This window comes from Rhopalosiphum maidis, chromosome 4 (genome assembly GCF_003676215.2).
Source record: "Rhopalosiphum maidis isolate BTI-1 chromosome 4, ASM367621v3, whole genome shotgun sequence".
Taxonomy (NCBI): Eukaryota; Metazoa; Arthropoda; class Insecta; order Hemiptera; family Aphididae; genus Rhopalosiphum; species Rhopalosiphum maidis.
Window position 1 is genome coordinate 37,064,523 of NC_040880.1, and position 12,731 is coordinate 37,077,253.

Consider the following 12,731-nt stretch of genomic DNA (forward strand, 5'->3'; position numbering starts at 1 on the left):
CGATTGTATAATAATAATGCATAATATTGAATATGAGAGGAGTTAGGCGAATACTGTTTTTTTTTTTTTTAAATGGGTCGGTCGAGACCCGAGACTAAAAGTAATAAACAGAACTCAAAGTCGCTATAGAGTATTTGAAAATGTTTAAATTGCAGGTTCTTTTATTAACAGCTTAGTTTATTGAGTATGTGTAAGTGTGGGGGGAAATTGTACATTGATAGAATATTGGATTTCAAGATATCAGTTGTTGATTAGTTTTTTCAACAGTCAAGTAGTACTCCATTTAAGTCTAGTAAATTTGAGTATTTATTTTGATTCGTGCGTCAAATAATCGATTTAATTCGAATAAAACCTAGTATTTACGAGTATAAAGTAAATAGGTATGTAATAAAGTCGAGTATTTGACTCGAGATTTTTTTCAAAATTTGAGTAGTAGACAAAAAATGAAAAACACTAAGTTTATGTCACGGACAAATGTCAATTTACAATTCTATAAAATATTATTAGATGATGGTTTGAAAATGCGATTATAAATTTAGTAAATAATAATATGATACAAATGCCATATCATTTTAAAGATTATTATGTAGAGGATTTCCATGGTATAAATATTATTAAAGTTTTATTTACATCACCTGTATACACTATAGTTAGTGGTGGATCCAAAATTGTTTCACGGGGAAGCGGAGCTATGTAATTTGCGCCACTTTTTTAATATTGTAGTTTACGCCACATTATACTAAATAAAAGGGCATTATATATTTATATGTAATCTGCGCCGTATTGTGCTTTCAAAAATTGTAATTTTTGCCACTTTTAAATAACTAAACAATTTTTTTTTCAGATTAACTTATTGTATTTTTAATCATTGATCAATCAAGTTTATTTTAATAGTTATACATTTCTAGAAAATTATTTAAAAATGTATTAGATAAATATAATTTTTTATGTTTCTTTTGTAAAAAACATATAAAAGACAGTCATATTAAACTATAAATAAATGTATATAAGTATACTTAAATTTCAACAGTTGAAGTTAAATTTAAATATGGAAATTGTTTTACAAATTTTAATTATTTAAAATACTAAATACGTTAACGACAAATCAACGTCAATAATTCAAGTTAAAAGTATTTAGCCCCCCCCCCCTCATAAAAAAATTCTGGATACGCTTTTGGTAAAAGCAAAAAAAAGTTTAAAGGCTTCCAGGAATATATAAAAAAAATTCGATCAAATAAACATTCTAAAATATTATTTTTAAATACATGAAAATAAATATGAGGTCATATAAGTATTTAAGAAAAATAAGCAACAATAGTTTACAAAACAAAAGATCATTTCATAAATTAAATACCTAATTGATAATACAAATAAAAAGTACCTACATTTTTATAATACAAAATCGAGTTTTCTTTCTTTTTCTTTAGAAAATCTGTTTATTATATTTTGAAAATTATTTTCAGTGTCTATATAAATATCTCTATAGATAAATTACATATAAAATCTAACCCAGTTAATCTTTCTTCGTTCATTCTAGACCTTAACAAGTTTTAAGTAGCAATTAAGAAGAAAAACATTTTCTGCTGTTTCGATAGAAATCGGCAATGTAACCGATATTTTAATAAATGATGTAAATATTTGATAGTCTTAAGTCATTAGAATCGAAATCGGAAATTATTTAATACTTCATAAGCAAAATCAGAATGTATATTTTTAAACTCAAGATTTAATAATGAAGAACTTTATACAAGTCTAAGCTCTTCTAACTCCTTCTAACTTTGTGATACAAGAAGAACTATTTAATAAGCTACTGTATTGGTTTGAAATTATCTCAATTTTCAATTGCATTATTAATAATAATTATATTTGTTTCCTGTTTTTGACTATTTTTAGCGAATTCATTTGTTTTTTTCGCAGGAAATAATAATTTAAATGACTTTTAATTTAATTAATTTTTAAAAAATAAATAATTTAACAATATCATAAAACCTATGTTTAGGGATTTTCGGGGAGCCCGCGCCCCCAGATCCGCGTCTGGCTAAAGTGCTCAATTAAGATTGTATATAATATAGTATATTAGATAAATTAAACAACACTACCTATATTATTTATTTTGAATAATGATACCGAAGCCGTTTTCTGTACAGAAAATGATAATAGTTAAGTTAAAATTTGTACAATGTCAGAATTTAAAAGACTATTCATGATGAACTAAGTGAACATGATGAGTATATATATAAAAGGTATAACTATTAGCTTATATACAAAATATTATTGTACAAAACAAATAATAATGAAGACATGATGAAGTTAAAACAATTCAAAATTTTTTAAATTGAACTATCAAAACCTTTTACAAACAAACGGTGATATACGTATACCTAATGATACGATTAATTTAACAAAATAATAAAGAAATATATAATAAATACATTTAATGACTCATTTTGAAAAATGAATTCTATATATGATAAAAAATTATTAGTTTTATTAGATGATAAAATATAAATCAATTTTAAAATAAATTGTATGTTTATAGCTTATAAATTATAATATTATGCCATTGACTTAACGCACGCGCAATCAGTGGGGTGGGAGTGTAGGACTTGAAGAGCTAAGCCCCGCCACTACTCATGTGATTTTAGCCTCAGTAAATATTTAAACTGTTATTTTTTTAAACTCGAAGTAAGTATTTGCATTATACAGACTAGGACCAGTGCACTAGCACATCCCTTATAATTTTTGTATTTGTGTCTTTATGTAAGCTACCTATTCTTTGTTTATTTCTACACATTTTTTTACTGTGATTTTCTATGCACATAAACCGGATCTTATATATATATTTTTATAATGACAAGTGGTGTTAAGGAAGAGAAGTATTGTAAATCTATATCTTGTATTCAACTTTGATTTCACGGGGTGTTGCCAATTTCCGCCAAAATTGAACTTTCCGTTCTCCGCCAGTTATAAACTATATAGAATTTTAATGTTTAAGAACCCTTACGTACAAATTTAATAATATTATAATTTTTAGTAGCCATAGTATCCGCAGGTATAGGTACACACTATACACGACTACACAGTTAAATAATTACTGTACACTTACAACTATTTAAATCATTACGCATAATTTTTTTCAAATACCATCATCCCAGTTAATTCAAAATGTATTGCTACAGCTACACCAAGCTTTAATATTAAATACAAATTTAATATCTTAAATATTAAAACAAAATGTCTTACTATTAAATAATGAAAAAGAAAATATAATTATTTTTTTATGTTACACTAATTTAAATTTTTTGATATTTCTAGATACTGTATATTGATGGAAAATTTGATTAGTGTACTCGAAATTTTCTTTTTGTTTGGTTTCAATACTTAAAACATTTAAAGCTTGGTGTACTTCAGCTATAGATTTTAGAAGTGATTTAGAGGGGAACTGTACAGCGCTTGTTTTGAATTTTGTTTTCTTCTACATAGCCTCTGCTATAAATTTTAACTACTAAGTTAAAATTATGCCCATATGTATATACTTACATAAAATTTCATCCAGGCAAGTCAAACGAGTTTTCAAACGGTATATATTCGATTGGTTCCTTAATTTTAAAATCCATTTCAATTTTTCTTCTCATTTTTTACAGATTATAATTTTACTAATATCTATTATAATATTATAATAGTATAATACATCATAGTATTATGTGGTAAAAACTATCTACATTTAGTAAGTAGGTATAGGTTTAAATAGTTGAATACATTTTTATAATTTTTATTAATTACACATCATCAAGTACCTGAATTATAAAGTTGCGTGATTTGCTTCTTTTACAAAAGTTAAATTAATAAATGTTAAAAATTGTAATTTATTATAAAAATCCTAAATTTGGAAACAATTTAAATTTATGCCGTATAAAATATCAATAACTAATTCGGATATCACTTAGGTATGGGAATCAATTTAGCCGGATGCATAATAATAAATTCTTCGGGTTTTTGATCAAGGGAGATCAAAATCATAATCACTTATTAAGTTTGATTGGTAATTCAATCCGTTTTTGATTTAGGTATAGTTATCATAAGTCCGCAAAAAAATATTTACTAGCAATACAAATTTTCTATATCAGCTAATTATATTATATAAATTTAATATAATCTATTTAACTTTTTCAATAAATAATGTACTGAATTCAATTAAATTGGATTTAAGACCCTTTGAAACAACACTAAAACAATCATGATTTTAGTTAGCATGCAAATTGAGGATAAGTACATTTTCCACTTTATAACTAATGTATTTAATATTCTGAATTTTATTTATAGTTTATTTCTTTATGATTAAAGTCATATTTTGGAGTTATCATAAGAACAGATTTTGTAGAAAAATACATATCAAGTTTTAATTTGATATCAAAACATCGTGTTTTTTACTTCTTTCACACGACAAAAGTATTATCAATTGTTAAAAACCGATAAATTAAATTTTTTAGATAAAGTATAAGATAAATTAAAATTACGTCATACAAAATATATTCCTGTATAACTAAAAAGAATAAAAATAAGTGCACTGCTGTAGGTTAGGTGTTCGAGGTGTCGATTGACTTCATCGTTGAGGAGTAAGTCATTGTAATGTATACGTATTAAATTTGAATTCAGTGATTAATTATTGCAAACGAAAAACCATTCTGATCGAAAACGGTCTATCTAACTGTACATTACCTATACTAAAAGTATATTTTATGATGTAATTATATATTATATTGCTGTTAAAGTAATTTGAGGTTCTGTTACTGAATATATTAATCATATTAATATTTGTGTCAATTTATAGATCATATTTATATTGCTTATTAAACAATTTTAATAAAAATAAAAATTTAATTTATTCTCCGATTAAGTTGAATTAATTTTTTCAGAAAAACATTGCGTTTGAAAATGTCATTGTATGTATAAATTATGTATGACAATGTATTTTCAATATTTTTTAATTGGTGTGTGGACAATATTATAATATTATATAACACCATTATATTTTCAAGCTTTTTAACTAAACCAAACAGTTTCTATCGCATTTATAGAAAAAATAAAAACTCATCAAAATTTGTCTATAAATTACTCAAAAAGAGATTAACTATTTTAAAATATCATCATATGATACATAAAAAATGTTAAGATTATTTTATTTTCTTATTTAAATTTAACACGGGTTACGAGTACACGAGTACAAGTGTCATGCAAAATTAAATCTAATAGTATACAAATTAGAAAATTTATAGTAAGAAATATAATAGATAATTCTAGTACTAACACTACTAACAACTTATGAGGAACTTAATGTATTTAATGTTCAAGCTTTTTGATCAAATGAAACAGTTTTAATAAAAAACAACTAAATTTGCGTAAAAATGCCCATATTTTTTTGAATCTTTTGTATGTTTTTACGATTATTTTGAAAAATAAAAGTAATTTTCCATTTTTACCTACTCAGGATAAGTAGGATAGGGTAGGTTAGGATTGGACACTTAGGGCACAATCTATAAAAATCCAATTCACTATTAAAAACTATCCTAAAATTGAAGAGTAATGTATTTTTTTTTTTACTTTATTACGTGTGTCACGCATCTTAAACAAAAAATAAACACTGTAAATTTCCTCCACTCAGAATCTAAAAAATATTACAATTTTCTACTAGACAACAGTACAATAATTATTTACGTGTACCTATAGCCTATAGGTGAAAAAGTGTTTAATTTGTGTCATTTGTGACACTGTAAAGTTCTTTCTAAAAATATGATTTGTTCAAGTAGATAATAGATATACGATTAATTATAAAAGGTAACGTCGTTTTGAGAGAAAACGATTGTTATGACATTATGGCAACGTTGCTTTTAAAATCATCACTCATGAATCATGAGTAATCGATTATAGGTTTATAAGGAATTTCCGGAATCGTGTTAGTATACAAATGGTTAAAATTTACAATCTAATGATTCTAATGTGCGGATAATAAAGACTAATCAGTTGAAGGAAGATTTATTGACTTTATTATCTGAAATATTGATGCCTGTTCAACATTTCAGATAATAAGTAAAAATGACAAGTCCCCCTCTCACGTCTCACATACACATTCAACCAAATGTCCATCACCATTGGCGAAACTAGGGGGAACTAGAGGGCTTAGCCCCCTAAAAAAATATTTTAGCCCTTCACATTTTTTTTGATTATTTAAGATTTAATTATAATTTAAGCATAAGATAGTGGGAATGTGAATCCTATGCAATATGACGTATTAGAGAAATATTTATACAAGATTACAAATTACAATATATTGTTACAAGCAAATATAAAACCAAACATGCAAATATTTTAATATCCTGCCTAAATACGCCTCCGCGGGTCTCTCTTATTCGTGAATTTGTGTATATAATACTGATATAGTGTGACTTTATTTAAGTTCCTACGTTCAACACATTGTTATGCATAAATTATACATTTATTTTAAGGTATTATTTGGCTTTTTCAAACGTTTATTCGTATATATAATAGTATAATATTATACAAACAACTGAAGCAACTTCAGCATGGCGTACATAAAAAATGTGATTTACTCAAAAAATATGTTTTATACAAATATTTTCATGTATTTATACATAGAAACAAAATCCAATAGAAGGTAAACACCCAAACGTGTGAACCTTATTACAAACATACCATACAAATTACAAATAATAATATGTGCAACAAAAATAAATTGTAAATAATGATCGTATAATGGCGTCCTACAGTATTAGGAATTTGTGATAATAATGTACATTATACATATTATTTTATATATGACTAATCGTGCGTCATACCTTGACACACTGCCTTCGAAAATTCCTCAGGAAACGGTAGACGTGGATCGAAACTAGGAAGTGATGAGATTCACAAATAAGCGTATATAGAATTCTATAGAATAATCTAAATTTCGCCGTTGTTTCATCAAAATGTCTGTATTTGGGTGAATTGCCTTTTTACCCGCATAATAAAAGTAATGTGTTGGGTAGTGGCGAATTTAAAGGGGCGAAAGGGGCAAATTCCCCAAGCAGTAAATTTTTGGGAATGGCAAAATATTGTACTTTTACTATTGACATTGCTCTAAAAATGCTTTTATGTACACCTTCAAGTAATTTTAAAACGGAAAGATAATTTTCTGCATTAAAAAGGGTCAAACATTTTTTAAGATAAACAATGGGAGAAAATCGTCTTAATTCATTAGCAATCCTCAACATTGAAGCTGATTTAACAAAAACTATTAATTTTAATGATATTATTGACTTTTGCTTTTCAAAAGTCAAGAAAAAAATTATAAGCTATCGATTATTTTATCATATATAATTAATAATAAATATTATCTATTTAATCTAATATATGATATGTTAATCATTGTGCATATAATAAGTGTTGATTCTGTTTTCTATATTTTCTATAAAATAATAATATATAATATATATTTTATAAGAAAATAATATTCACTTTGAATAGAAAAGATTAGGTTAACATTAGGATATGTATTACTATAAAATTATCTAATACAATATCGCAAAACAACTGATTTATGATTTGTTTCAAAAAATTAATTTTTTTATTGCTTAACTTATTTATTTATATATATATATATTTTTTTTTAGTAAGGGGGAATGGTGGAAAAATTATTTTGCCCCGGGGCGCGCATATATTAAATGCGCCACTGTTGTTAAGGCGAGTTTCTTACTTACAATGTGTTTGAAATTTGTTGCATGAGACAAACTGAACTTGTATATTAACGTGATTCGTGTTGGATGAGCTTATGTTAAATATGGATCTTTTTTTTCACATTAATAATTAATATTATATACAATTTATACAATCTGTACAATTGGTGCACAATAAGCATAGGTATATGATAAGGGCTATAAATAACATGAGTACTTGATAAGAAGCCACCCACTAGTGGCACTTGCCGGTCTCGGAATCCCTGGGGAAAAAAATCCCTACACTTCAATTTTTTAAAAGCTAATTACAAAATTATTTATAATTAAATTACTTAAAACTTTAGATCGTGAATCGTGATCGCAATCAGTATGAGACATAAGTTTGGTGACAGTAGAGCATAACCTATACACTCTGAAATACACTATAAACTAAAACCAAACTACTAAACTAAATCCAAAAATTATTAAACATGGTTAAGAATAAATAAATCAAATATTCAAAAGTGACCTGTACGGGTAAAGTTACTACAAACTTTTATGAACCGGTGAGTTATAAGTTATAATAAATCATTATTTTTATTTTATAATATAACATTAGAATATTAAATTATTAACTAAATGTCCTATCTTAAACGTCGCTAAACATCTGTCAACTTAATTTTTTGTTGAAGACGAAGCACCCATTGATCCCATAGTGGACCTGAAGAAAAAAAACCAACGACGAACGGCGAACTTACTAAAATTAATGACGCGAAAATTGTTGCGGTAACCGCTCGCGAATAATATGTCAAGGTGGAAGAAGAGGAAATATTTGTTTCAAATTGTCTCAAAAGAATCGTTGAGAATCGAATAACTTGTCGGACAGGTTAGGTTAGGTTAAGTACTTAAAACACAATATAATATGGACGCGATAGTCACCTCGACCGTGGTATACGTATACTTGTAAATCGCAATATATATATATATACTCCTTAGTTTTGTCTAACTCATGTCTCCTACAATAATAGGTGACACTACTGACTGTTAGTTTTGATTACCTCATAGAAGTTAAAATAACAAAAAAATATAATTTAATGTAATTTCTATTAATAGGAAGATTAAAAAATATTATAAATTTAAATAAATACAATAAAATAGCACTGATCCTACACAGACAATATTAACCAATTTACTATACGTTGATTTTCTCTTTATCTTATTAGTCAGAGGTTTGATAATGAGATTATGACGTAGGAGATAAAATAATTAATAATATAGTTTTTAATTTGTAAAAGTTATTTCATCAATTAGGAAAAATATAAGATTAAGTATATTCTTTTTCTTTGTAGGTCCCTATTTCTCGTAGGCCCGGAGACCATGGCCCCCTGGCCACTCTTTGATCTAAGCCTATATGCATATCACATATAAAACCGTATTAAATGTGGACAGGTGGTACTAATCATTAAGTTTGTGTGTAATCAATTTTCAGTTATCAGCATCTATGTTAATCTGTATAAAACGCTTATAAATACAGCGTGGACTAAGATATTATAATATATTTATATCTACCTATCTACATTAAAAATAAAGTTAATACAAAACAAATATGTTTATATACATATACATTTACCCAACAATTCTGGAGGGGGGGCTGAAGACCACTCAAGCTCCCCTCTAGTTACGTCTATAAGTCAGTTATAAACTTATATATATAATAATATGTATTATATAAAATTATATACTTATATCCTAATCCTTGATTATAAGCTAAAAGCTATTAATTTATTAACAATTTTGACCCCTAAAACCTTTTTATATTTATGTCTTTGCACGGACTTACACACATAATTCACTAAAATGTATTATAACTTATAACATCCTTGTCGTTGAAAATTTCTGGATACGTCATTGGCATAAACCATTGTTATATAGTAATATTTCTATACATTTTAGAGTAATGTCAAAAAGGGTAATATAATCCATAATACTTTAATACATATACGAGGCTTGAATATTTACAATTTAATAATACCTTTAGGTTTTAATTCATACCACTAAAGTATGCGAGTATGTATTTTATGTTATATCAAGTGAATTAAAATTTTAAATTATTTAATAAAGCACCAGTTAATATTTTAAATAAGTATACAAAAAAGTATTAAAAAATGGATTTTTATGTTACTTTATTACTTTAACTCTTTAACAAGTTCAATAAATTACATGCATGTAATAAGTTATTGAAGGCTTACATAAAAATGCCTGAATGTCTACAAGAAAAATATATTTATAAAACTAATCTCAAATGTACACATAATTTTGATTTTTTTCTTTTAGCTTATTTATATATTATTAGTTTAAGAGAAAAATATACTTGCCAAGAATTCTGATTAGTTTCTCATCTATCACCAATAAGAGGTCTTCCTCACAGGGCCAAAATTATCATTCTATTATATAAGTCAACAATTTTTATAATACAGTAAAATCCCGTTACAACGAACTCCAGGGGACCGAATTTTTTTTTGTTATAACGGAAATTTCATTGTAACGAAAATTCGAATAAGCTCTTTATAAGCCCTGCTTTTCGGCAGGGAAATTCTATGACTTTCGTTATAACGGGATTTTTCGTTGTAACGGGAATTTACTGTACTACCTTGAACAACATTGGCGTATTTTGGGGAGGCTTGGGGGCTTAGCTCTCCAGTTCGAAAAATAACCTCCTAAAAAATGTTGGGCCATTTAAATTTAAAAAATATTAAAATCAATAATTTTTATAATATTTAAAATTAATAATTATTGTTTTTAATAGTGTGTTATTTTCGTCCGTCAATATTATATCATTTGGGTTAAATTGTGCTTATTTTAAATATTTATTTAAATGTTAAGAGGACGTCGCGCGTCGCACCTGCGGGTATAGACTGTTTGGGCGAATCGACTTAAAATATGGTCTGTTTAGGCGAGGATTATTCAACTAAAAGTACCGTTTGAGTGGTATGAAAAAAAATAATAATGCCTATTATATACACTCAACAATTAATTAAACAAATTCATATAAAATATAAATATTTAATAATAAGTCTTATTATTAAATAAAAAAAATATTGGTATAGATATTAATAATATTATTATATAGGTAGGTAGTAATCTACAGTCAAAAATTATAAATAAAATTTCATATAATATAATTAGTACATTTTAAAGCAATCTATAGGCTTTGTATGAAAATGCTCAAAATATACATTCAACAATTAATTATTTAAATTTTCGATAATAGTGATTAAAATTAGTAGATAAAATAATTTCACTCGCCCCATTGATCACCGCCCGCCCCCGCTTGAGTTTTCTCCGTATTACACACGTACGACATAAACAAAACACGTTTACGCAGTCTGAGTAGAACCTCGTTCTAGAGTAAAATAAAATAAAAAACAAATATCCCTATTATAAAATTAAAAGATGACAATATTTGTGGTGAGGTAAGACGATAATTTTTGTAAAAAATAAATAAAATTTTGAAATTTTCGTTATTTCTAAACGATATAATGAACATCATATTAGGAATAATGGAAAAAACTCACCGCGTGTCTTGCCGCCCAAAATTATTGTCATCCAATTAATCAGCACTTTAGGGAATATTTTAAGTTGAACGATCCTTTGATGCATAAGTTATTACTTATGATCTAAAATGAGACAATGTCTTATCTGTATTCGCGCCCGTTTATCTACGGGGCGAAGATCTCTAAAAAAATGTTTACTGTCTCAAAAATAAATATTTTAAAATATAGACGATTTCATATATATTATATTATTTAACAGACTTAAATTTGTATTTTGGACTGTTCTATTATGTATGCACTTAACTATTATAAATTATAATTTATAATTTATAATAGCCATCGATATATATTTCCCACATGATACATCAGTACATCACATAATTCACACGTGATACCTATAAAAGTTACATCCTATACGTTTATATTAGACGAGCGATAAGGTTACTGTGACACGCATGGAATACTATTATTTTATAAAGTGTTGATGAGATGAATCCGTGTTTTTTTATTCTTGACCATGAATTATATTAATATTATTATTTTAATTTTTAATGGGTATGTATTCAAGTCAGCATTCTTTTATTTTATCGATTGTTGATCTGTTTTTTAATTTTTAAATATTGTAAGTATTTAAAAATTATATTTTGTTCAAAAATTGTATCAACTTTTTTTTATAGTTGCACGAAAGTCAAAAAAACAAAAAAAATGTATATAGGTATTTTATAAAATATAAATTGTTATTACAAGAATATAAAATTGTCTATAGTTAAGGGATTATCAAAGAAATTTTATTTGAATGATTTTTCCATATTGTGAAGTTTAAAGTAGAATTTTGACATCTGATGACTGATATACTCTGATTATCTAGGTAATTTTTAAAAAATCAATGTATTTATTTTATTATTAATTTGATAATTTTTGATATTAGAGAAAGGTATATTGTATATTATTAGATTTTCTGTATTTTCTCGAATAATATAATTGATTAAATATACTTATACGTATATTTAATCAATATTCAATGATAATATAATATGTATTTTTTTCTACATTTTCTTAGTATATGCTAATGCTATATAGTGCTATATAGCTAATAGTATTTATTTTGCTAGCTGATATAAGGTTTTTGCTTATTATTTATTAAGCAACACATTTGGTCATTGCGCATTGCCAATTGGCATACTAAAATTTAAATTATGAATTATAATACGAATCATTATTATATTGACTTGCTCGAAATAGCAAACGATCTTCGCTTCTGATTTTGTATATTATATATTATTTTAAAATATATACATGATTACATAAGTATCATATTGTAAATACCTATATCTACAATATTTATTGTTTTTAAATAGATTTTTATTGATGTCGACGAATTGCGCCGAACACCGACATATCTGAAATGCGCACTTGGCTAATTCAAATCATTTAATAGAACCGACACTTGGTAATTAACCGACAG

General features: G+C 26.0%; 1 protein-coding gene across 1 annotated transcript in view; it reads right to left on the bottom strand.

The window, feature by feature from the left end:
• Positions 1 to 12,731, bottom strand: part of LOC113550428 (insulin-like receptor) — a 31,899-nt gene that overhangs the window by 15,965 nt on the left and 3,203 nt on the right. The gene's annotated exons all lie outside the window — the stretch shown is intronic.